At 53.6% G+C, this 19,418-nt stretch overlaps 1 long non-coding RNA gene across 1 annotated transcript; it reads right to left on the reverse strand.

The window, feature by feature from the left end:
* Positions 1 to 2,567: 2,567 nt before the first annotated feature.
* LOC140636335 (uncharacterized) lies at positions 2,568 to 5,603 on the reverse strand. Its single transcript, XR_012033606.1, has 4 exons — positions 5,249 to 5,603; positions 4,381 to 4,587; positions 2,967 to 3,115; positions 2,568 to 2,792 (listed from the first exon to the last, which is right to left on the reverse strand). It is a non-coding gene; the product is annotated as an uncharacterized lncRNA (long non-coding RNA).
* Between the last annotated feature and the right edge of the window lie 13,815 nt (positions 5,604 to 19,418).

The raw sequence follows: 19,418 nt of genomic DNA on the forward strand, positions 1-19,418 counted from the left end.
GGAGAGGATAGAGGCGGGGGAGGGAAGCAATCCGGAAGAACAGTCAACACGCGGCAGCTGCGGGTGGGGGCAAGGGTTGGGGGGAGCCACGCTGGGCCAAAGTGCCAAGCGGCTGCGCGCGCCCCGGGAGCGTGTCTCCTCGGCGGCGGCGGCGGGTGCGCCTGGGCCTCGGCCGGCCCCTCCCTCGCTCGCGCGCCTCGCCAGGCCCCGCCGCCACTGACTTTCTGACTTCTTAACTTGTCAGCAAATCCCAGAGTTAAAAATGCACACGCACCCCGGCCAGCCGCCAGCAGGGCCGTCTGGCCGCGGCTCCAGATGTGGGGCCACCGCGCGGCCCGCCCGCCCCGCCGCGCAGACTAAACAATCGGCCTTGGCCGTGAGCGCAGCGCAATTCCAGATGCCGCGTCCCTCGCGCCGCGCGCTAATTGGGCCGCGGGCGCGAGGCTCCGTCAGCGCGGGCAGGGCCCAGCCGGGGGCGGCCTCGGCCCCGGGCCGGGCGCCCAACCACCTAGGGCGGGGGCGGGGCGGGGGAGTGCGGAGGGGGCGGCGGGCCGCGAGCAGGGGCGGGCCGCGAGGGAGACCCCGAGACGGGCGCCCCCAAGCAAGGGCCGCCGGAGGGGCAGAGACATTCTGCAAAGGGGCGGCCGCCAGCCACGCGCGCCGAGAGCTGGGAGGACAGGGAAACAGAGGCAGGGGGCGCTGACTTCGGGAGCGGAGTCGCGAACGGGAAGTCGGGGAGGGCTGGGCCGGCCCTGAGCCCCAGCACGTTTACCGCCCGGCTGCTGCCGCCGTACAGGTGTCCACGCCTCCTGTTTTTACCGAACCTCCTTCTCACATTCGCACTTTGTGTCATTCTTCTTAGAATCTCCCTTGGCTGGGCCCACCCGCGCGGTGACCTGGTCTTGGCCGCGAGGAACCGAGGTGGCTGCTCGGAGGAAGCGCTCGGGCCCTCAGAGAAACCTGAGCCTCGCCCTAGACCTGGCTTAGGGACCCGGCTGGGCGCGTGCGGGGTGGGGCTCTGCGGAGGGGCTTGCCTCGCAGCACGGGGCGCGCCCGAGGGACTCCCGCAGGGCCCCTCCTCCGGCGGGCAGCCACGCCGGCGGCACTCGCCTTTCCTGGCGCCCCGAGGCAGGGGGCGGCCGCTTAGCCGAGACCCAGGGCAGGGAAGCCCACCGGGGACCACCCGGGGGAGCGCCCCCACCCGCCCCCACCCGCCCCCACCCGCCCCCGTCCAGCCTCGGGTTCCGCCCCCGCCGGGAGGCCCGGGCGCCCCCGGGGTGAGCCTGGAGGGCAGCGCGGCGGCCCGGCGGCTCTTGGCGGCCCCTCTCTGACAATCTTTCCTTTGTTTGTTTTCTTAAATCTGGGAGGCCCGAATTCCTGCCGGATTCCGTAGGTTTCACTCAGGAAGGAGGCGCCCCCACCCCCACCCCCACCCCGTCTCACGTCGGGCCGGGCGGCCGGGGAATGGCAGGTTCTTCCCGGAGGCCCGCGGCGCGCAGCCCCGAGGCCCCGAGCTGGGCGAGCGGGCGCCGCGGAGAGTCCCGGGCTCCCTGCCCGCGCGCCACCGCGCAGCCCCGCCGGAGGGCCCCGGGCAGCCTCCGCTGGAAGAGCAGAAAAAAGAAGAAGAAAAAAAAAATCGAACCAGGAAAGTTTTAAAAGATACAAAGAGCAGTCTTCCTCCCGCCCAGCCTCGTTCCACACCCCTCTGCCGCTTACACTCCCCTCTTTTAAATCTTTTTTTTTTTTTTATTTTGGTCTCCAAACTCGAGCCTCATTAATTTCCAAAAAAAATTTCCCCCAATAAAAGGCAAACATGGAAAGAAAAACAAACTATTAGAAAATAGAGGAGGGAGGAAATGTTATTTAAAAGGTTAGCAGACCGCATCATTTTCCAATGATATTATATACTCCCAGCAGTATCCAAAATATATATGGGCCCTGGGCCAAGAATGTTAAAAAAAAAAGAAAAGAAAAGAAAGAAAAAAAAGAGGGGGAAAAAAGAAAGAAAGAAAGAAAGAGAAAGAAAGAAAAGAAAAGAAAAGAAAAGAAAAGAAAAGAAAAGAAAGAAAAGGGAAGGAAAAAGAAAGAAAAAGAAAAGAAAAAAAAAAAACCTTGAAAAAACCCCTCACTTAGACACAACATCTGGACCTTGGAGCGAACAAACCCCCCATTTATCACACTTAATCCTCCAATGAAGCAATCGACAGTTGACTTCTGTTTTGCTAATTTAGCTGCTTTCAAACGCCGGCCCAGTCCAGACCGGGAATTAAGTGTCACTTGTGGAGGGCCTGCCCTGCCCCCTCCCCTCTTCCCTCACCTCCCGCGCCCGGGCCCTCGGATAGGGAAAAAAGACCATTAAAGAAGAAAGAAACTTTTTATGAATTCTCTTTACTCCCGCCCACTCGGATCAGTGAAAACCTCCACTCTGACCTTCCTCTGCTCCCTTGCTCAGCACCCCAACACCCACTTCCTTGGTGACACGCCCCCACCCGCCCCTGCCTCCCCCCTCAGACTTGCCCAGCAAGGGCATCGGCCAGCACCAACGCCAGCAGCCCCAGGCACTCACCCTGCTCACCAGCAGCTTCTCGAGTTGACTAGGTGCCGCCAGCCTTGTGCCTGGCACTGCCTGGTGGCCTGGCAGCCTGACCCTCAGGCCGGGAGAGCAAAGCACAACATGGGTTTCTGGTGATGGGGAGCCTCCGTTCCCCCCGGAAATGCTGGGGAGGCAGGAGGCCCTGAGGTGGAGGCCCTGGGCCAGCAGTGTCTGAAGACAATGGGATCTTGTGAGGGCGCTAGCGGGAGAGAGAATAAATCAGGGAGAGTGTATCATTTGAGGATTAGTCAATAAATCCCTGGGACCCTAGCCCAGTGGGGTTGCTGCCAGAGGCACAACTTGCTGGGAGTGCAGACTTCCTCAGCAACCTTCCTGCTCCTCCCCAGAGGCCTCCTTGGGTCTCTCTCCTCACCTCTGTCCATCTCAGTTGTTTCCTTGGCTCCTCTTCTAGACTTTGGAGCCCAAGCCACAGGTATTCGTTGCTCTCCTCCCCTGTTTCTGTTGATAGTTGTACAAGGTTAGCAGTGACTGTTGTAGGCTTAGGGTACTGTCCTCTGGCACCTGCAAACAGAAGAGGCTGAAGAAGGTATCCTAATTCCAGCCTGATCACTTCTCTTCATTTGGATCCAGCCCACCCCTGGCCCCCAGCTCCGAGTCTTGGCAGAGTCCCCAGGAATACCTGTCCCTGGCACCCTGAATCCCAGTCCTCTGCAGGCTCTCATGGAGGCCTGGCTGGGCCCCCAACTTCTTGGGGAGAGACCCTCAGTTCTGAGCCCAATCCAGATGCAGTCCCAGACCTCCTGACCCCACCCTCTAGACCTACAAAAGGCTCGTATCTGAAGCCTAGTCCATATTGACTGTACTCATTCAAATAGACAATTATGAACACCTACTGAATGCCAGGCAGTGCGCTAGAGTCAGGAGATGGAGATGGATGGGACTCCTTGCCCCCCTAGGGCCTAAGCCTCTACTGGGACTTGTCCTCTGTTTACAGATGCCATATGGGGATGTCACATTTTTTTTAGCTATACCCCTTCGGAAAGCAATCATTGAGCACCTGCCACGTGCCAGGCACTGTGCTAAGCACTGGGGATTCATAGATGATCAAAGACCATTTCTGCCCTTTTAAACTTGCCAGGGAGACATGCCAACAATTAATTCTAAGACAAGACAGAAAATAAGGGCCCAAGTGATGTATTTATAACAGCCTCAGGGTGTGCCCAGAGAAGGGACTGACTCAGCTTGGCTGGGATAGAAGGAGGGGTGTGATGGGCCCAGGGTGGTGCTGGTGGGGCTCATTACTCTATCACTTAAAGCTCATCCTAGGGATAGTACAGCCTAATGGTTAAGAACAGGATTCTAGGGGCACCTGGATGGCTCAGTGGGTTGAGCCTCTGACTCTTGGTTTCGGCTCAGGTCATGATCTTGGGGTTGTGAGATGGAGCCCCACCACGGGCTCCAAGCTCAGAGGGAGGCTGCTTCAGATTCTCTCCCTCTGTCCTTCCCTGGCAATGCTTAGTGAAGATCCAGTGGGATAATAGAGGACCAGCAGCTGGCCTATGGTAAGCTCCAAACGAATATCCGTTTTACCTGTCTTTCTTCCAAAGGATATGGACAGACCACCTTGTAGCCTCCCTGCCATTTTCTGATTGCCTGCTCTCCCCAATCTGAGGACTGGGCACAGTGCTGGGCACACAAAGTAAGTGGTGGTTTAAGTGGATAAGTAAAATGAAAGCCTGTCAGACCTCGGCTCAAGTGACACTAGGGAGACAATGCTGTGCCCAGTGGGTGGTCGCCCTGGATGTGCCATCTCCTCCCTCTGATACCTGAATCCAGGCTGGGTGAGCTGGGATGGCTGCTCTTCTTGTTCCTGCATCTCTGGAAGCCAAGCAGAGCAAGAGCATCTGAAGGCCCTTTTTGCTGCTCAGCAGAAAGTTAAGAAGTGTCTTCTGGCCCGGGGCCACTGTTCTGTGGCTCTGGTTTGAGTTGCATCCTGCCTCGCTGTGTATCCTTGGGCAAGCCGTGTTCCCTCTCTGGGCATTGGATTTTTCATAAATGAAACAAGTGGGTTGGACTGGATGCTTTCCAAGCTCCCCTACAGCCTTTGGGATTTATGTCTGCTTCTCCTTTGAGCTGGGGGGAACCTCAGCTTCCTTTCTGGAGGCTGGTCATCTGAGGATATGGTTTTCTGCTCTCCCATTTCTTGCCTGCCTCTGTGGCTTTTCTCTGTGGTGCCCCCCTCTTTTTCCCTTCTTGCTCCCTTTGGCTCTCTTCTTCTCTTTCCTTCTCCTCCTCTTCCTCTGCCACAGCCCCAGAGCCTAGAGGATGTGTGGATGGCTGACTCCCTCCCCAGAGTTCCCCTCTCACCTCTACGTGGCTCCTTGGCCCCCAAACAGAACCAGGGCCTGAGGAGCCATGCCTCTCCATCTGTCCTCTTGGCTGGATGTGTTGGAGATGCCCTGACCCCTGCCCTCTGACTTCTGAGACAATGGGAGAATGGCATCCCATGTGGGATCAAGAGAGCACCTAACAGGGGTCTCCTGTCCCCAAGAGACTGGCAGGCTCACTCTTCCCATGCTGCCCCCTCCCCCTCCAGAACCCCGGGCTCAGGAAAGGGGGCAGGAAAGCAAGCCTTTTCTAGGTCTAGCTGACATTCAGCCGCCAACCCACGTCCTTCACAATACCCTCTCCCACCTCTGAGGCTGGGAGAAGCTCTTCCTTCACAGAGGCCCACGTACTGGAGGCTATTGTCATCCTCAGGGAGCCTTTATAATTGTCAGGAACCACTTCCGGAGAGCCTACAGTGTGCCAGGCACTGTGCTATGAGCCATGAGGAGGTGTCCGTGTTGGAGTGGCAGGGAGTGGGCTAGGACAAAGGCTGGGGCTGGCGGGGAGTCCCCAGGAAGGCGTGCTGCTGCCAGGCCAAGGCTCGTGGGCAAAGGGTTTGGCAATGCCTGTGCGTAGGCCCGGCTGGAGTGGCACCTGAGATGGAGCCAGGTCCTGGAGGCAGGTAAACAGGACACCATGTGCTGGGTGTGGTGGAGGAGGAGGGGGGACATGGAGGGGCACAATGGGCCATTGTGTACTCTGGAGTCATTGTGACACCTGGGCTCTGGGCCTCCCTTTCCTCTCCACCACCCTCCCGCTGGGCTGTACAAGTATCAAGATATATGGAAGATGAATTCATAGTCATCTGCCTTTGGCTCCTCTGCTATTGTCTGGACCACATGGACCAAGATGATGTAGTGAATGCTGCCTGGCTCATCCCTCCCCACCCCTCCCTGACCAAATCAGGAGGGAACAGAGAGAGAAATCTGATCACTGGGATGTGGTTGAGAGAGGTTGACAGAGATCTTTCCAAGCCTGGGGACCAGGCTCCAGCCTCAGCTGGGACTTTTCCTTGAGAAGTCATAGAACTGCCCTCAGTTTACTCATCTGTAAAATGGGCTAAGTATGATCTTTATCCTGTCTACATCACAGTGTTTTGTGGTATTGTGACAGAGCCTTGGACACAGTCAAGGGCTATAACAGGGCACAACTGCTTTTGCTTCCAGTGTTACTTTGTGACAAGACCTCTTCTGTCGGACAAACTGCCCCTCCGGCAGCAGGAGTAGGGAGTTGCTGGAGACCCCCATGGGGCTATTGAGAGACCTAAGGACAGAAATCAAGATTGGAATCTTCAGAGTATTTAGCCAGCCAGCCTTCATTCATTTCCTGTTCCCTCCGTCAACGAACCTCTTTGAAGCATCCTTTCAATGAGCCTGGGCCTTCAAAGATGAACAAGGCAAATCTCCTGTCCTCAGGGAACTCCTAGTCAGATGGAGGAACCCACCTCCCCAAACATGCGCACACACAGCATTAACATATAATAATCATGGCTAACACTGAGTGCTTACTCTGTGCCAGAGATGGCTTAAGCACTTTACAAGCATTAATTAATCAAATCCTTCCCATTTTGAAGGTGAAGACATTGAAGTCCAGAGGAGGTAAGCAACTTTGGGCTCAAAGTCACTAGTAGCTGAGCCAGGATTTGAGCCTGCACAGTCTGAATCTGGGCTCTTAACCAGTACACAGTCCACACAGCATGCATGAACCAACACAAACGGGCAAAAGAATAGTGAGGCCTCAGAAGGACGAGAACAGGAGAAGATCGGCTATTGTCCAGCTCCCACTAGGGCAGGACTAGGTGAAGCAAGTGTAAAGACTTGCTATGTCTCAGAGAAGGGGGTCCTAGGATGTGTTTCCAGGGCAGGGCGCGGAGCCAGCCTTCCTTGAAGAGAGCAGAGAGCTTTCTGATTAGAAGGGTCCCTGTCATCCCTCTGCTTTTGGTCCTTTCCAGCCCAGAACTGAGAGACCTTGGAGGTCCCTGGTGGAAGAACGGGGCACCTGTATCGCATCTAAATTGAACTTCCTTAATCCTAAAGCCTGTTGGGGCCTTGCTCCTTCTTTTGCCTGCAGGTGTTGGTGATCCAGGAGGAACTAAGTAGAACTGAGTGTTCTAGAAGGTACTGCTTAGCAAACAAGTGATGGAAACTCACCCCCAAACAGTTAAACCAAAGGAAAGAGATTTACTGACTCAACCAGGAAGGAGTGTGTGTGTATGTGTGCACACACACACGCGGTGGGAGTGTAGGCACAGTTTAGAGACTGTCATGCCTCAAAAGATACCATCAGCTTTCTCTCTTGCATTCTTTCTTGACCTCACCCATATCTTGGCTATGTTTTTTGGTGCATAAGGGCCTCTTTCCTCCCCTCTACTAAGAGTGGGGAGGGACAAGAAGGTCAGAGCATCTCATTTGCTGGATGACAGGGAGAGGTGGGTAGAAGAGACTGGCAACAGACAATTTTATTCTTACACCTCAGAGGAAAGAGAGTGTGTGTGGTTTCCAACACCCTCTAGCTAGAAAATCATAGAGAAAGACTCCTATTGGCGGAGCTTGAGTCATACTCCCGCCCCTTAGACCAATCAAGTGGGTAGGAAAATGGTGTGCAGTGATTGGCTCAGTTTGGCTCATGTGGGCAGGTGGAATGGGGGAATTGTGGTTGGCAGCCCCATAGGATTGCAGGGAATGGGGGCCCAGCCGTTCTGTGAAGGAAGGGGGTACATCACCCAAAGTGGACAGGGCTACAAAACAAATGAACAAACAGAAACCCAAGCAGACTCTTCTAGACAGAGGACAAACTAGTCATGGCCAGAGGGGATGGGGTGGGGGATGGGCGATATAGACAAAGGGGATTAAGAAGTACAAACTTCCAGTTATAAAATAAATAAGTCATGGAGATGGAAGACAACCACAAGAAGTGGACAAGGCTACAAACAACACAAACAGATGCAAACAACAAATGCCCTTCCAGAGGGGACACAGGAAGAATAGAATAGGGGCGCCTGGCTGGCTCGGTCTGTGGAGTGTGCAACTCTTGATCTCGGTGGTCATGAGTTCGAGCCCCACCTTGGGTGTAGGGATTACTTAAATAAATAAAACTTAAAAAAAAAAAAAAAGAGGGAATAGAATAAACTTGGCACAGCTTTCTGGAGCCTCAAATTTTTGTCTGAGACTTTTTGGGGAAGGTTTTTAATGACATTTTAAAACGTTTTTATTTATAGCACACATAGCTAAATTATGGAGTAAAATTCAAAATTCATGTAGACTTCTAAGATAAAACAGAGGATGTCAAAAGAGTTCAGGGTTTGCAAGCAGGCTGTTTTCCTCATCCAATCCCCTCCCCACCTCTTGCATATTTTTTCAAGCTCCTCTGATGATAAGGATGGAGTCGGGGTTGGAAATTTGAGATGCACTGGGAATGGAAATACCATGGACTTGGGAGTCAGAGCGATGAAGATGTGTTCTTCCATTTTCCAGCAATGGGCTCTTAGGAAAGCCATGTCCTCTCCGTGAGCCTGCTGGCTCCCCTGTATAATGGGTACAATGAAGCCAGCTGGGGAGACGGGTGTGATAAGGAGTAAGTGACCGGATACTGAACCATCCAGCCCAGTGCCTGTCTCAGAGGAACACATTTAATAAACATCAGCTCTCGCTTCCCTCCTTCTTGTGTCTGCAGGCTCCTGAGACCACTCTAGCAATGCAGGGTCCTGGGAGCAGGGAAGGGGTCCCCCATGGCTGGTCCCCCAGCTAAACCTCTGCCACTCCTGGCAGAAGCCTAATGACTTTCTCCTCTTGAGAGCTATAACCATATACATGAGTACAGTGATAACTGGCTTCACCACCTTGTAGATACTGAATAGGCAATTAATCCTTTAGTGGTGTAGACACAACATCGCCCACGGAGGGGGAATTCGTCGCCCCTGTTCCCAAAGCTCTTTGTATAAACTTCTCTTGTGGTTCGTATTACTGAGCACTGCAATGATGCGTTTACCTGTTTATGTGTCTCTTGCTATCACTAGTTTGTGAATTCTTGGAGGCAGGAATTTATTTTTCTGCCCCCCTATTTCTAGAGCTCCACATAGAAGCTGGCATAGCGTAGGGGCCCAGTGATTGTTTGGTGGCTTGATGAAGGGATGAGTGGGGAGACCTGCTCCCCTGGGTTGCTTTTTGTCCAAGGAACAACAGTTACCATGATCTTTTACTGAGCTGTTAAAATGCATCAAGCGTCTAATACAGAGAGTCCTTCTGTATAATCCTGACAACAGCCCCATGTCATAGGGGCTATATCTTGCCCCCATTTCAGAGGTGAGAAACTGAGACTCAGAGAGTTAAGGTGACCCAGCCTGGAAGTGTGGGCGTTGGAATGCAAATACAATTCCGTCAGATGTCAAGTCAACGGAATAAACCTCTACAGGCTTCTGACTAACATATCAGGTTATACCGAGGTGTGCAGAGAAGAGGGTTGTGGCATAGAGACACCCCCAGAATTGAAGCTGACATGGGGGGTCCAGAAGAGAGAGGAAGGGTTGGTGATCGAAAGGCCACTGGGCGGGGTTGAGGGAGGGGCAGAAGGGGGGGCTCTTAGGGGCCTGAGGTCCTGAGGAAGTTCAAGGGGGCTTGGGGTCTGGGGAGACCAAGGAGGTGGTCAAGTCCTGCAGGAAGAGGTGTAGGGCAGGGTCTCCCCCGCAGAATTGTCTGGGGCCAGGAGTCGGCCCCTTCAGGTTGTTTTCTAGCTGGGTTGGGGGTGTTTAATATTAATAGTAATGACTGTGGCGGGAAGATAATAGGCCTCAGTCAGATTAGAAGGGGGTAAGCGCTTATCTCTGGCTGCTGAAGACACATGTCTTTCACCTGCTCCTTTAATATCCCCCCTCTCTCATTCCACCGCCCACCCCCTCCCACCAGCCTAGAACAAAAGGGGTATTATGGGCCAGGGTGTTTTCAGGCTGCAGCCAAGGAGACCTCCCCTTCCCCCTCTGCTCCCCCCGCCCCCCAGTTTGAATGAGGCTTTTTCCTCCCAGAAGAGATTAGCTCCGTTTGACAAGGCAGTGAACTTTGGGAGGGGTGAGTGGGGGTCTCCTCCGGGAGACTCCAAAGTGCAGCCCTAAAGAATGCTGCTGGAGAGAGACCCGGAGAGACAGCCCTGAAGACAGACACACAGAGTCAAAGGCAGACAGACAGACAGACAGACACCCCCCCACACACAGAGCAGGAAAGGCACTGAGGTAAAGCTAGACTCTGAGACATGGGGAACTCCCCCCCCCCCCCCCCCCGCCTTGCACCGCCCCCTGACTCTAGGATGTTGCGGAAAGGAAGAGACATGGGGAGGAGAGATAGACCCACAGACGTCCACAAAAAACAAAGAGACAGAGAAACGCACCCAGACACACTTGTCACCAGACAGACGGACCTAGGGAGAGACAAAAACAGAGCAAGAGATGGAAGGAGTGAAGACATACAGATGGAGATACCAAAGACCAACAAGGATGAGGAGGAGAAAGGAAATGGAGGGAGAAAAAGGAGGAAGAGTTGGTAAAATCAGCAAGAAACAGAAAAAAAAATTTTTAACAAATAAAAGGAGACCTGGAAGGGACATTGCAGGGAAGCTGCTGAGCCCTTGACCTCCCTGGGGCCGGCTCTGCAGCCCTGGGCCAGGCAACTCTGGAGCAGGTGTGCAGAGCTCGGGAGGACCAGGGTGGAGATGGAGCTTGGGCATGGGGTACGTGTGCAGGGAGAGAGAGAGAAGGAGAGACAGGTGAGAAACCCGCCCAGAGACAAAGGTAGTGGGTTGGAAGAGAGCTAGACGGCAAATGCCAGAGGGAAGTGAGTTTCCTGGGTAAGGTAGCTCCTGGACCCTGGAGGAGCAGGTGTGGAGGTGATGTGCTGGGGGACAGGGCTCTGAGGAGGCTTCTTCTTGAGGTCATACGGGAAGAGGATCCCTCCCTTCTGCTGCTGGCAAGATGGAGAGAGGAAGAAAACCAAGGGCCACTTCCACCATTATTACCATTCCCCGCCCCACTGCCCTGTTGGATAGGTCCAGTGGCACAGCGGTGAGACAGCAGGGCTGTCAGACCATGACCTTCCTGAGTTCAAGTCCCTGCTCTGTCACTATGTGACCTCAGGAAAAGATGAACACACCTCAGCCTCACTTTCCCCATCTGCAGAATGGGGATAACAGAAGTATCTCCATCAAGGGTGGTTGTAAGGCTTGAGTTAGGACAAGTTACTTAGCATCACTGCAGACCCGCAGGAAGGCCTAACGTCTGTTGGCTACTTACTGTTCACAGGTCCTGTTCTAAAACACCTTTCAAGTATTATCTCATTTAAATCTCAGAACAACTCCTCCAAGATCCAACTGAAGAACATTGTGAATCACAAACTATTGACTGGAGGAGCCATGATTTGAACCTAGACTTTGAGACTTAATCATACTGGGTACCATCCTCATCAGTAAGAGACACAGTCCCGTCACCACTGTCCAGAAGGAGCCCTACAACCTTTCCAAGAAGAAGGGTGGATTTATATATATATATATTATATCTGAAGTGGTTCTGGCTGGGGGCAGAGTGGGCAAGGCAGAGGTTCACAGGTAAATGTCCAAGAGCTGACCCTCCAAGAGGGGGAAAAAAAGTGTTTAACGATTTCCATGGCATGAATACTCCCACCATGGTGGGCTCCAGTCTACCAAGGGGCCCTTCACTGGCCAATGGACTGGGAAGAGCTGCCTGCAGTTGGCTCTGGCAAGCCCATGGGAACTGGCTCCTGCACATGACTGAGCCGGTGGGGTGCAAGCTGCCTGTGTGAGAGAAGATGGCTGTGGTATACCCCTCTTTTCCCCTGGGGGTTTCCAGCCTCATTCAGGAGAAGGGAAAAAAAAAAGGAGAAGGGGCACCGAGGGCCCACACTCAGTGCCAATGCTGGGGGTTGTACACAAGGTTCCAAATCATGGTACATGCTATGGAGTCTGCAGAAGTTCAGAAAGGAGCATGTGTGTGTGTGTGGGGGGGGGGGGAGGGTGGGTTCAGTTCTGCGTATTCCACTGTCCCTTGCAGCTGGGAACTCCTAGACAGACAGGGATTGCCTCTTCCCCTCCCCCATCCTTGGTCCATCTCTGCAACCCCTTGCCCTTCCAAAGTGCCCAGAACACCCCTTGGGTGCTGTGAACTCCTAGTGTGTTGTAACAACGGTGCTGGGGGAGGGGTGGCACCAAAGGCCTGTGGTCCCCCCCCCCCCCCGCCCCGCCCCGGGCTCCCAAGTGCCTTCTGTGAAACCAAATACTACCCCCAGTCGCCCACCCGGACACCGGACTCCCTCCTGGGGCCCACTCTGGGCGCAAGCCGTTTCCTGTCTGGGTCTCGGTAACCCCCTGAAATCCCGGCCTCCCTCCCCCGATCCCTTCCAAATGCTTATTAAGCCGTTTGCAAATCCAGGGCTGAACGGAGCGGCGTGAGTTTAATAAAGCAGAAGACAGATGCCATCCATCACTGGGGCCCCGGGTGGGGCGCGGTGAGCTGATGGACTCACACCCTTCTGGCTGCTTCTAGGTCAGCCAGCCATGCATCAGAACGAAGGCCTCGCCTTGCCCACCCTGGCCACGTTCCCCATTCAGGACCACCTCCTGGCTGCATGCAGCTACCCTTCAGGTCACATTCCTGCCACCGATCCCACTCAGGGGACCTCTTGCTCGCTGTGGGTAGAGAGCGGCTGGGAATCCAGAGAGGTTGGCTCAACCCCTGCATTCCGTGTGGATATCTGAAAACAGGCAGGGCCCAGACTGGACTACAAAATACAAATGGGGCTCCCAAACCTCAGGAATCAAGATAAATAATATTTTGATGTCATATCTTAAAAAATTGAATGCCCCAAAAATCCACGATGAACGGGCTACCACTATTTTAAATAAAGACGAGATCTTTCCCGATTGCCTTGTTGCCTCAGTCTCCAATACGACCCATCGCAGCAACGAGAGTGGCCGCCCCGAATTCAGTGGGTTCAAAAGCAGATTCCTGATCTGCCCCAAACCTGCTCCTTTAGCAAGGTCAGCTCTGTCCTTCCAGTGGCTCTGGCCAAAAAAACCGGAGTCAGACTCAGACTTGACGGCTCTCTCTTACACCCATGCCCAACTTTTAGGAAATCAGGTTGGTTCTAATTTGAAACCATATTCAGAATCTGACTACTACTCCCCCCGCCTTCGCCTTCACTGCTGCCCTTCTTGTCCCATGTCTCCCTTCTGTTCGGGATTCCCCATGGCATCCTACTGCACTGGGAATAAAAGCCAGTTGCCCTCCCATTATTCTCTTGCTTGGTCCCTGTGCTCTGGACACAGCCAGCGAAGCACACTCCTGCCCCAGGGCCTTTGCACTTCCTGTCTCTCTGCCTGGGACACTCTTACCCCAGATGTTCACATGGTTCCTTCCCTTACCTCTTCAGAGCTCTGTTCAAATATCACCTTGCCACTATATTTGAAACAGCAAAAGACTGCCCCCATGGTACTCCCTCTTCTTTTCTTTTCTTTTCTTTTCTTTTCTTTTCTTTTCTTTTCTTTTCTTTTCTTTTCTTTTTTCTTTTCTTTTCTTTTCTTTTCTTTCTTTTCTTTTCTTTCTTTTCTTTTCTTTTCTTTTCTTTCTTTTTTCTTTTTTTCTTTTTTTTTCTTTTCTTTTCTTTTTTTCCCCTTTCCTTCTTTTTAAGGGCAGAGCTTAACTCTGAGTCTCTTTTGTGACCCCAGTGATTGTTAGTAGAGAATTAATTAATGCTACCTGCCAGCCCGCCTTGGTATTGCCCTGCACACACACTGGTCTTTGAGCAGAATGCTTTCCATTGAAAGTGCTTCCTCCTGCCTGTCTGCCAGTCTCTGGTCCTCATCTTGTCCCAAGCCCTACAGAAGGCACTTCCTCCAGGAAGCTTGGCTCTTGGCCAAGGGTATGCAGCCCTGAGCCTGACTGAGCCAGAATTGTGGTGTTGTATGCAGGAGTCTGAACAGCGACCGGGACTGGGAGTCAGTCCTGCTTTGGGTCCAACTCATTGTGTGTCCTTGTGCAAGTCGCTTCTCCTCTCTGGGCCTCCATTCCTCCATTATTTAGAAAAGCATGTGGACCAGGTTACGTCTAGTTCTGACCTTTTAATATTTTGAAGTCTTTCCCAAGAGCCTCATGTAGTCTCAGGAGTGAGTCAGGCTGTCTGGGTTCAAATCTTGTTGCCACCACTTTCTAGATGGGCCATTTAGATGCTCTAGGGCTCTTTTGTTGCGTCTGTAAAATGGGGATTGTTATGATCCCTACCTCATAGGGTTGTTGTGAAATTTATTTATTTATTTTGGTTGTTGTTGTGAAATTTAAACAGGGAATGAGTGAATTCATGTGCAACGACTCAGAAAGCACCTAATACTCCGTGAATGTTAGCTGGTTTGGGTAGCATTAGTAGGAGAATATTTGTGGAGACTTCCAGTGTGTTTAATTGGCTTTTTGTATTTTAAAAATACATATATCTATAACCAATAGCAGCAGCCAACCTTTTACCCCCTGGGGAAGTAAAATGGCCAACAAGGGGCCAAGGGAAGCCTGCTCTCTGGTGTCTTGTCTCTGGGCTGTCTGGGCTTCTGTCATCCCAGGCCGCAATTCCCAGCCAACCTGCTGGGTGGCCACCTTCCTCCAAGCCACCCCCCACCCGCCCACTATCCTCTGCACCCAGGCCTCCAGGCTCCTGCAGCCCCTGGGCCCAGCCCCACCCCCACTCCCACCCCCCATGTCCCTCTGAGCCCACAGAGACCCAGGCTGGGGCTGCGGCTCGCCTTTCACACCCAGATGCAGGAGCCGGGCGCGGGAGCCCTGCCTGGGGCTGGGCTGGGGGCCAGCTCAACATCTGGCATCGATTACCAACGGTGGCTGCGAGTGGACTCCTCTGCCTGCCACTCACCTATCTGCCGGGGTGACAGAGGAGATGGGGAAAAAGGTTTTCACAGCTGGAATAAATTGAGGGGAAGTGGAGGGGGAGGGTCGCAAAGACACAAAAAACAACATTGAACTCAAGATGGAAGAAAGACAGTATTAGAGGAGGTAATGAAGAAAATATGTGTGAGTGTGCCTGCGAGTACGTGTGTGTGCGCGTGCGCTCACGTGTACATGTGTGTCTGGGATAAGCGTGTGTGTATGTGTGTGTGTGTGTGTTGGCAAGTCAGCCAGGGTATTTTGTTTAGTGTCGTTTAGTATTTTATTTACGGGGGTGGGGGTGCTGCCCACTTGTTGGGAAGCCCGGGCCGGTCTCGGTTTGCGGTCTTCCAGGACCAAGAGCAGAGGCCTCTGAGAAGGGAGAGCAGGGAGGACCAAGGGGGGACAAGGGCAGGGCAAGGCCAGACCAGGAGATACTGAGTGGACAAGACAGGGAGTGACGGAGGAAGTAGAAAAATAGGGCTTTTGGAAGAGAAGAAAAAAGGCCCTGAACACACTGTGGCCTCGCCCCGGCCCCATCGCTGGGACCCAGAAACTGCGCTGCTTGGTGGGTGATGCTAGGTGGGTGACAGCCGGTGGGGCCTCCTTTCCCTCCCCCATCCCCCACCTGCTGACCCCACAAGCTTCCCCGCCTCCCCCTCCCTCGCAGCCACCCACACCTCTGAGGCCAGGCCGCAGGAATCCCCTTCCTTCCCCATCTGCTCCCCATTGACACGAAGGAGCTTTCAATTGCCCGCTCATTAGTCACTGAGATATTTCCCCTGGCCCACCTCCCCCCCCCCCCCTCTTCTAGCTTCAATCCAGCCAGAGCCAGCGGGGTCCCAACCTCCCACAAGGCCCCTGTTTGTGGGGCGGACTAGTCCTAATAACCTGGGCAGAACACAGAGGAGCCCGCTGGCTGGGGACTAGGGGTGGGGGGTGCATGGCCCTCACGGGGGAGGGGCCTCTCCGGGGTCCCTGAAGGAAGCGGGGGGGCGGGGGTGGGGGGCAGGTGGCCCACTTCGAGCAGCCCACTTGAGGCTGGAACGCCTTCACAATGTTACCCCCATCGAGTCCATAAAAGCCCCCTCTAGCGTTACGGCATTTGAGAGACTATTAAGTTTTAAGGCCTTGGACCTCCAGGGAGGAGGCAGGTTGACACGGTGGTTTGGTGGGCTCTTGGTGGCAGTCAGGAGGGACCAGCTGGAGCTAAGATGGAGGGCAGAAGAGAATGCTGGGGGCCAGCTGGGCAGTCAAGGCCTCTCCCCCCACATCCTCCTCCATGTCCTGGTCAGTGGCTCCGATTGTGGAAGGCCATGAGACGGGAGGGGCTGGTGAGTCAGGGAGAGGAGTCTAGGAGGGCCTCAGTGGATGACACACTGTCCCCTGTGAGCTGCTGGGCCAGCTGTGATCCCTCGGGGCCGCCCCACTCTCTGGCTTCCTTGCCTGGCATCTACTGCAGGAGGCTGTGGCAGCTTTGATCCCCCCAGGCTTTGCTGCCACCCCTTCTCTGGAGGCTGGACCTTTGACCCTCTCCTGTCTCTCCTGGCCTCCCAGCACCCTCAGGCGGGCTCCCATCAGAGACACTCTGGGCGAGCAGAGAGGCCCTGCCTGGGAGTTGAAAATCTGTTTCTATCCAGGCCCTGCCACTGACCAGCCATGTGACCTTGGTGCTATTCTTTGGGTCTCATTTTTCTTACCTGTTACCAGAGCAGGTTGGACTAGATAATTCCTAAATGTGCCCCAATTCTCTGACTCTGATTTCATTACCTGGTGGGAGAAGAAGTGAGTATTAGATTCTTTTTAATTTTTTTAAAATGATTTTATTTATTTATTTATTCATGAGAGACACAGAGAGAGGCAGAGACATAGGCAGAGGGAGAAGCAGGCCCCCTGTAGGAGCCCAATGTGGGACTCAATCCTGGGACCCCAGGATCACGACCTGGGCCAAAGGCAGAAGCTCAACCATTGAGCCACCCAGGCGTCCCAAGTATTAGATTCAAGGGAGGACTAGTGCCTATATAGGACTAGCTCACATATTTGAGTGCTCAGTAGGTACGAGGTGTTAGATTGTATGCTGTCACCATAGTCACTCTCTGCTGTAGCAGTGATTTGTCCCCACTTTTTATTTAAGGTTTTACTTATCTATTCTTGAGACACACACACACACACACACACAGAGAGAGAGATAGAGAGAGAGAGAGAGGCAGAGACTCAGGCAGAGGGAGAAGCAGGCTCCATGCAGGGAGCCCGACATGAGACTCGATCCTGTGTCTCCAGGATCACCCTATGGGCTGAAGGCAGGCACTAAACCCCTGAGCCACCCAGGCTGCCCTCATCCCCACTTTGTAGTGAGGAAATCGAGGTAGTGGGAGAGGAAGTGGCCGGCTCTCGGGCCTGGTGCTCTGCATTCCACAGTCCATGCCCCCCTGTTCCATGGCCAGGTATCGACGGTGGGAAAGTACAGCTCCAGTTCTCAAGTGGTTCTTACACGTTGTTTTGGGCCAATCCATTTGTCTGGGCCTCATTCTTGTCCTCTGTGCGATGGGATTACAACTGCCGCTCCAGGAGGAGTGATGGAGAGGGGGCGGGCCGAGCGCTGCGCTCGCAAGGGGCCAGCCCACCCAGAGGGCCGCTTGCATGTTAGTTGTCACTGTATCGTCACTGCCATCTTCCCAGGTTGCAAGATCCCTGCTTCAGCCAGCACAGGAGGAAAACCACTCAGAGGGAGTCCAGTGAGGGAGTTGGTGCAATGCGGAACTGGAGGTGACAGGAGGCTAACTAACACTGCCACCACCTCTCTACCTGCTCCCCTCTTCCCCAGACCTGCAATTTGGAGATAATAGTAATAATAGCACCTCACATTTGTAGAGCACTCTCTTTAGCATTTCAATTCAATTCTGCAAATATTTACTGTGCGCTGACCATGTGAGGAAGCTTCACATCGATTGCCTTCTAATTGGCAAACCCCTCCCTTTGGCCCTGGCACACAGGGGCATCCGCACAAACCCATGCATATACGTCTGCACACACACCCAGCCACATGCTTGCACACACACTTTCATGCACAGGCACATACACACAGGGCTACTGCCCTAGCCCGCCTCCCTCAGCCTTCGTGTACGCTTTACCCTTAACTCAGTGCTTTCACCTTAAATGAACCCGGGTCCCTGGCCTCCTAAGTCACCCTGTGGAGGTCAATCCGTGAAGATGGCTGGATGGGTCTATGACACTGAAAGGCACTGAGCTGGGGGGTTAGCACCTGGTGGCAACTCAGCCAGCCCCAGCTCACATCCCTGCGGCCTACCAGTTCTGTGTCCTGGGACACACTGGTTTTTCTTTTTGTGCCTTAGCTTCCTTATCTGTAAAATGGGGATGGTGATTAGTAGCCACCTGGTGGGGGCATCAGGAGGATTAACAGGTCAACACATCTGTCGGCCACACGAATGGCCTTGATGGTGATGGGACAATGGATGTGTAGACTGGTCTCAGGGACAACTTCCCATGTGGTGACATCTGCACATAACTCTGAGGGGGTCCAGCTGAACTACATTTTCCCTCATCAGTTCATGATCAATGCCACAATCAGTCCTTAGGGCCAGAGTATTTATCCTCTGTGTTGTTGTTTCAAAGATTAATTTATTTATTAGAGAGAGAGAGAGAGAGAGGAGGGGCAGAGAAACTCAAAGATTCTCCCTGCCAAGCACAGACCCCCACGTGGGCTCCATCCCAGGGCCATGAGATCACGACCTGAGGGGAAACTAAGAGCTGGATGCTCAACCGACTTAGCCACCCAGTTACCTGGTATTTATCCTCTACCAACTATTCCTGGAATTCATGTGAAGCAGCCTAGTGGATCCCGTACAATCTGACTCCAGTTGTAGGAAGGTTCCTTCTTCCCTTCCTTCAGATAACATTTATGTTCATTTCCTATTTGCTGGGTGCCAAAGACACAATGGTAAACAAGACACACAGCCTGCTCCCAAGAAGCTCCCTGTCTCCAGAGGGAACCACATGTACTCAAGGTGAGTGGAGTGGAGACAGGCCTTCCAGAAGAAGGAGAGGAAGGAGTCGGGGAAGAAATGAGTGCTCAGTCTCACAGGAGGGAGTTGATAGAGAACATTCCAGGTTGAAGGGCAGAGGAACAGCTGGGTTTTGCAGACAGGACCACGCTGGTGGTAGTGTGGAGGGAGTACTAAGAGGATGGGCATGGTGCCAAGGGCTGGACCAAGGTGGGGACAGACTACACCTAGGGACGCTTTCCAGAGGCCCCTCTGCAGCCCTGCATGTGTGGGTCCTCCACTCCATCCTGGAATAGATGACTGTGTCTGCCACCAAGACCAGATGAAGAAGCTGGCTTCTGTTTAGGGGCCTTGCTTATTGAAAAATATGTCTTTTTTAAACATGAGAATTCCCATCGACACGGTGAGATGTTCAGGCCATGAGAAGTGTGTCCTGGGCTGGCAGGGAAGGGCAGATGGATGTCTGATGATGCCCTTGCGACACATGCTCAGCTCCAGGTTTAAATCGTGTCTCTCTCTTTTCCTGCTGTTTGGA

This window comes from Canis lupus, chromosome 7, assembly GCF_048164855.1.
Source record: "Canis lupus baileyi chromosome 7, mCanLup2.hap1, whole genome shotgun sequence".
Taxonomy (NCBI): domain Eukaryota; kingdom Metazoa; phylum Chordata; class Mammalia; order Carnivora; family Canidae; genus Canis; species Canis lupus.